The sequence below is a fragment of the Terrapene carolina genome, unplaced genomic scaffold (assembly GCF_002925995.2).
Source record: "Terrapene carolina triunguis isolate 2854851 unplaced genomic scaffold, T_m_triunguis-2.0 Scaffold97, whole genome shotgun sequence".
NCBI lineage: Eukaryota > Metazoa > Chordata > Testudines > Emydidae > Terrapene > Terrapene triunguis.
Genome location: NW_020664448.1, coordinates 280,039 through 287,434, shown reverse-complemented (window position 1 = coordinate 287,434; position 7,396 = coordinate 280,039).

Here is a 7,396-nt window from a genome sequence, read left to right as displayed (position 1 = left end):
CTCAGTGATTTAAGCAGGAATTGGATTGATAGTGAAATTTACAAAGGCAGCAGGCTGAACAACTGTGGCTCTTAACAAGCATCTTAATGGTCAATTAGCCAGTTATTGGGGTAACTGGTTTTATGAATGAATGTTGTTTCATTCATAAAACTTTACTTATGAAGTTATATTAATAAAATGAACAATTAAAAACAATTTCATTCATCAGTTCTACACACACCCAGGACCGTGTGTGTGTAACAATACATGTGTGTGAGTGAGTGTGTGCTCCCAGGACCATGGATTTGTAACAATACATGTGAGTGAGTGTGTGCGCCCAGGACCATGTGTGTATAATACATGTGTGCGAGTGAGTGTATTTTCATAGAGTTGAAGCCCGGAAGGGACCATTAGATCCTCTGACCTCCTGTCTGTCACAGGCTGTTCAATTTGACACAAATAACCTGGTGTTAAGCCCAGGACTGTAATCAGACTAAAGCATTTCAGCCCCCAGTACAGGGACTCAGCAGTGAGGCTGCACCTGACCCTGACACGGTGCAAGGGCCGGGCCTGCCCCAGAAACACCCCAGGGCCCTGCGCACCAGGTGTGGCTGCGCAGGCTCAGCCCAGCAGGATCCACGTGTGGAGGGATCCAGGTGTGGGGTGAAAGGTTTCTGTGTGGGGCCATCTGGGTGCGGGCGGCTCAGTGGGAGATCTGTATACACAGGGGCTCATTGGGAGGTTCCAGGTGCAGGAGCAATGGGACTCTGCAGGGGATCCAAGTGATGGTGATTGGGCTCAGAGGAGGGGTCTGAGTGTGGGGAGATGGGGCTTGGCAGGGGGGTCTGAGTGTGTGGGGGAGTGGGGCTTGATGGGGGTGGGGGTCCAGGTACAGTTTGTTGGGGTTCAGTGGGGTGGGGGTGTGGGGGACTTGTCAGAGGGGTCTAGGTGTAGGGGGATAGGGCTTATCAGGGTGAGGGGTCAATGGGCCTGCTTAATGGGGGCGCCCCAGCTGCTGCTGAGGGGACACCACATGCCGGGCTCCCGCTTTCCCCCGTGATTCCCCATCCCCTTTTCTACTCCATCCCTCTCCCCGCACTCCCACATTGCCCTCCCCCTGCCCTGTTCCACCCCCCTTTCTTCCCCAATGCCTCTTCCCCCACCCCCTCACCCCCTTCCCTCATTTCCCCCACACCCCTTACCCAGCCCCACCATGGGCACTCACTGTTGCACAGAAAACAGGAAGGTTCCCAGCACACAGGAGGGGAGCAGGACTGGCACTGAGACCCAGGAGGCACCGTCCAGCTGCAGAGTCAGCGGAGCGGGAGACACAGCCTCCTTCAGCTGGGCAGCTCTGCGCTTGCAGAAATGAGGTGGGGGGGGGCAGCAGCATGTAACCCTGTGTGCCCCCTCCCCCATGCCTCACCTCTGTTTGGGGGACAGTCCACTCAAAAAACCCATGCACATGGTCCTCCCCCGCAAGCGGCTTCCCTGCCGTTTTCTGCAGGGAAACACAGAAATTCTGCGGGGGGCATTTTCTGCAGGTGCGCAGTCCCGCAGAATCCCCCCAGCAGTAAGTGAAAATAGCAGTGCGGACAGCACCAGAATACAGACCCAGGGGGGTCACGTGGACTTGTGCTCAGGCGGCAAGCCTGGGCCACTATGCTGCAACAGCCACACTATTTCAGCGTGCTCGCTCTAATCCAGCTAGCATGTGTCTGTCAGTGTCTACCCAGGCTCCCCCAGCTGCAGTGTAGACATACCTTGTGCATTGGGGTCCTGTGAGATGCCTCACCGAGCCCAGTGCTGGAATTTTTCTTTGTGTCAGCTGTTAACTGGACTAAAGGGGTAGCCCTTGTTTTACCTTACACAGGGTTTGAGACTCATGATCTCCGGGCTGACAGTGCTTAAGTATGTTTGTCCGTGTCTGTATGTAAGGAAAATGCATGCATATGAGTGTCCCATGTAAGTGTGCCAGTGAGTACGTGGGTGAATGTGTACCTGCTTTTGTGTTTGTGCAAGTGAATGCGGATGTATATGCACTGGTATCAGTGTGTGCGCAGCATGCATATGTAGGGGTGTGCATATGACTGACTCTGTGTGTGTGTGTGTGTGTGTGACAAGTGCATCAGGGATTGTGTGCATGTGTGTGCACGTGCACCAGGAAGTGTGTGTGTGCGCGTGCACATCAGGAATTGTGTATGTGGATTACCAGGCTAACTGGATAAACTAGATGTCACAGCCGAGGTGTTTGTTGCTCAGTCTTACCATGCATCTGCACAGCCCCAGCTGGGTAGGACAGGAGTCAGCAGCAGGGCACTTACATTGCTCATTGCTACTGTGTGTAACATGCAAAGGTCCAAGCCTATTCCTGGTGCAAGCAGGGCCATGCCATTGCAATCAGGGGTGAAGCTGTGCCAAAGGACCTACTTGTGGCCCCGGTCTTGTTTACTCTGATGTAAATGCAGAATGACCCCAATGAAGTCACTGGAGTTACACTGATGTAAAACTGGTGTAAGTGAGAGGAGAATCAGGCCTAGAAACTTCCCAAGTCATCCGTAGTGCAGAAGAAATCTTTGCCCAGGAAACCCAGAATCTGAGCATTGTGCAATAATCCTTTCCGTTCTTTGCTAACTCAGCCGGAGGCTTTGTGGTGGAAAGCCTCCGATCCCAACAATGCAGCATTCAGCCGTTCTGCGGTTTCCTGCATGGAGCAGTGAAATGTCTGGAAACAAAAGCTCATTTCAGGAATGATGTATTTCATTAGCGATGAACCTTGTGGCATTATTTGTAACAGACACGGAACGGGTCATATGCATGGCTGCGGGACCTGGCCCCCAAATGTAACAGCTTTTCCACCAATAACAAACATGACTCAATCCCTCAGAATTATTGCTCTGACATGTGAAATAACAAAGTGGGATGCAGTCAGATTGGCAGCAGGGTCAGATCTGCAGCCCCAGGCAGGGAGATAACATGGATATCTAGTGTAATCCTAATTCATGCTTACAAAAATGTGCTGGAAGGGATATTAAACCTCATGCTTCTGCGCATAAGCCAATGAGACATGAGGCAAATTGTCCCACAGCTGCTGCTGCTGTGGGATTTTTACCCCTTCCTTGAGAATCTGATGTTGGCCACTGTCAGAGAGAATATTCCTGTGCTTCTGGAGATTTTCCCAGCTCCATTATTGCCAACCCCCATCATTCAAAACTCATGAACCAGCCTCTCCTCCTCCCTCCCAAAATAATCATGAGACTCAAAACAACACATTTTGGGTCATTTCATTTGAGCCTTTAGCGGACGTGTTTTCAAGCTTTGCTCTGATATCATGAGAGCTAGAAAGTTACATTCAGATAAAAAGCATCTCTCGTGATCCCATTACACCGGGAGCTGGGGCTTTGAGACAGACCCCGCATAGTGTGAGACAGGTGATCAAATCATGAGAGTTGGCAATAGGGTGACCAGACAGCAAGTGTGAAAAATCGGGACGGGGGTGGGGGATAATAGGAGCCTATATAAGAAAAAGACCCCAAAATCGGGACTGTCCCTATAAAATCAGGACATCTGGTCACCCTAGTTGGCAAGTTGAATGGGTTCTGCGAGTCATAGATTCCAAAGCCAGAACGGACCATTGTGATTATAATACAAGCCATGGAACATCCCCAAAATAATTCCTAGATCAGAGTCATCCAATCTTCATTTGCAAATGGCCAGTGATGAAGAATCCACCACCACCCTTGGGAAGTTGTGACAATGGTTAATTACCCTCAATGTTAGGGCTGGTCCACACTTACCCTCCAAATCGAAGTAAGGTACGCAAATTCAGCTACGTGAATAACGAAGCTGAATTCGACATACCTTACTTCGACCTTACCGCGGTTCAGACGCGGTCCACACGCGGCAGGCAGGCTCCCCGTCGACTTCGCGGTACTCCTCTCGCTGAGCTGGAGTACCGCAGTCGACGGGGATCACTTCCTGGTTCGATTTATCGCGTCCAGACCAGACGCGATAAATCGAACTCGGAACTTCGATCCGCAGCCGTCGAACTACCGGGTAAGTGTAGACTAGCCCTTTATTTCTTTTGGGCCTTCTTTCTAGATGAAATTTGTCTCGCTTCAACTTCCAGCCTTTGGATTTTGTCATGCCTTTGTCTGCTAGATCGAAGAAGGGCCTTCTATTATCAAATTTCTATTCCCCGTGATCTAGACGGTGATCACAGTCAACCTGTAACCTTCTCTTTGATAAACTAACTGGATTGAGCTCCCTGGATGTATCACTACTGAGCTCCTTAGGTGTTTGCTTTCCAATCTTTTAATCCTTCTCACGGCTCTTCTCTAAACCCTTCTAATTTATCAAAATCCTTCTTGAAGTGTGGCCCCCAGGACTGGGCCACTGCCAAATCCTGAGGATCACATTAGCCCTTTGGACCACAGCGCCACCCGGGGAGCTCATGTTCAGATCCTCAGCTGGTGTAAATCAGCATAGATTGATTGACTATAAGTAACGCTTAGGCCTTGTCTACACTGGGGCTTTCAGTCATTGAGAGCCAGCCACTGGTGTAACTGCACTAGCACAAACCCCAAGGGTAGACTGATTTGCACCACTATGAGCCCCTGGACTCCGTCACGTCAGTGCAAATGACAGTTCATAGCAGCTTTGCCTGTCTACGCTGGGATTGCAACGGTGGCTGGCACTGGGGCAAATCTCCAGCCTAGCAAGGCCTTCGATGACCTCAGAAGAGCTGGAGGCGCTTGGCGTCACTGCTAGCTCTGGTTGAAGGGCTGATCTGTGCTGTTAACAGTGAGGGTGAGTAAAACGAGGTGAGGGGTTGCGCATTTGGTGTCTGGATTCGAGGCCTGCCGAGGTCTCACTGCTTAGTCTGGAAGCTCTCTGGGGCAAGGGCCATGTCTGCTTCTAGGGCTACACAGCACAATGGGGCCTCTGGGGGCTCTCTGACTAATTGTCACAATGTATGGGCCACAGTGCATTACACATGCAAATAAGTAGGGCCCTACTAAATTCATGGCCATGAAAAATGCATCACGGACCATGAAATCTGGTCTTTTGTGTGATTTTACCCTATATTATACAGATTTCATGGGGGAGACCAGTGATTCCCAAATTGGGGGTCCTGACCCAAAAGGGAGTTGCAGGGAGATCACAAGGTTATTTTAGGTGGGTAACAGTATTGCCAACCTTATTTCTGTGCTGCCTTCAGAGCTGGGCAGCCAGAGAGCGGCGGCTGGTGGCTGGGTGCTCAGCTCTGAAGGCAGCGCCCTGCCAGCAGCAGCGCAGAAGTAAAGGTGGCAATACCATACCAGGCCACCCTTACTTCTGTGCTGCTGCTGGTGGCAGCTCAGCCTTCAAAGCTGGGATCCCAGCCAGCAGCCGCCGCTCTCCGGCCAGCCAGCTCTGAAGGCAGCGCTGTCGCCAGCAGCAGCGCAGAAGTAAGGGTAGCAGCCCCCCCCCCCCCCCCCCCCACACACACACACACAATAACCTTGCAACACCCCCGCACACACACAACTCCTTTTTGGGTCAAGACCCCTACAATTACAACACCATGACATTTTAGATTTAAATAGCTGAAATCACAAAATTTACAATTTTTAAAATCCTGTGGCCGTGAAATTGACCAAAATGGACCATGAATTTGGTAGGGCCCTGCTTAAATCAGTGCCATTTGCCAATGTCAGAGTGAAACCGGCTTCCACGTGAGTAGCATGCTCCTGCTGTGGGGAGGTCACGGCGGTCACCCCTGAGCCCTGCTCCACTGTGAGTCAGGGCAGGGGTTTTTCCTGAAGCTCGGGAAATTGCAGCTTGTCTGTGAAATCTCAGGGTGACGTGCCCGGGGAAGGGCCGGTGTTAAAAATGGGAGGGCAGGAAGGGCTGGTTCTCAGCTGTTAGAGCTAGTGGGGGTGGGGGAAAGGGGACTGTTGGGACCAAATTAAACCTCAAGGCCACCTGGAGTAAACTGCGCTAAGCAACGGATCGAAATGAAGCTCTGTTCAGGTCTGTGCAGCTTCTTGTCACGCGCTCATCACGGCAGTATCCGAGAGCCAGTTCCTCAAAGGTATTTCGATGGGAGTTCGCATCTGTCACCTGGCTCCAGTGCCGGGGTGGGCAAACTTTTTGGCCCGAGGGCCACATCGGGGTTACGAAATGGTATGGAGGGCCGGGTAGGGAAGGCTGTGCCACCCCAAACAGCCTGGCCCCCGCCCCCATCCGCCCCCTCCCACTTCCCGCCCCCTGACTGCCCCCCTCAGAACTCCCCCACCCATCCAACACCCCCCGCTCCTTCTCCCCTAACCACTCCCTCCAGGGACCCCCCTGCCTCTAACTGCCCCCCTGGGACCCCAGCCCCTATCCAACCACCCCTGCTCCCAGTTCCCTGACTGCCCCAACCCCTATCCACACCTCCGCCCCCTGACAAGTCCCCTGGGACTCCCACCCCCCATCCAACCCCCCCTCCCTGTCCCCTGTCTGCCCCCTCCTAGGACCCCCTGCCCCTAACCGCCCCCTGGGAACCCAACCCCTATCCAACCCCCCCCCCAGCCCCTTTCAGAATGTTGCCCTGCGAACATGGGCGCAGGACTCAGGAGGAGCAGGGGCAGCCGTGCAGCCGGAGAGAAGCGGTTTCTCCTTCAAAGCGCCGCTTCTGTCCAGCCGGCTGCGCGGCCACCCGGTGTCCTCCTGAGTCCTCCGCCTGCATTCCCCGCGCTCCCGCCACCCGCACCACCCGCCTGCTCCCCTGAGGCTGCGGGTGAGCCTCCCTCCCTGCTCTCCCCTGCCCCCCCCCCCCGCGGGGGGTGCGCTGGTGCTGAGGGGCACCGTGGGGTGAGGCTGCGGGGGGGGGGGAACGGCGGGGGAGGGGCCGGGGGTGAACCTCCCTGGCCAGGAGCTCGGGGGCTGGGCAGGATGGTCCCGCGGGCCGGATGTGGCCCGCGGGCCATACTTTGCCCACCTCTGCTCCAGTGGGATGAAACTGATGACCCAGGCTGTCCTTTCCACCTCGGATCTAGGTACGCCCGTAAGCAGACTAGATCCAACTATTGGGCCAAATCCCAAGGTCTTAACTCAGCCCTTCCTAGGGCGGAGCTGCCATTGAAGGGCTGCTGGCTGAGGTCATCCCCCAGGCCATCCTCCGGGCCCGATCCTGCAGCACTCGCTCACACTGAGTAGCACTTTACTCCTGGGAGTCCCCAGGCCGTCCTCCGGGCCCGATCCTGCAGCACTCGCTCACACTGAGTAGCACTTACTCCTGGGAGCTGCCAGTGCTTCTCGGCATGGGTGAGGGTGGGAGCCTCAGCCCTAGACGCTACTCTCATTGGACCAGAGTGGAGACTACAAACGCCCATTGACTTCAGCCGAGTAACTTCCCACCAGCGGGAGTTAGGGAGTCAAAATCTGGCTC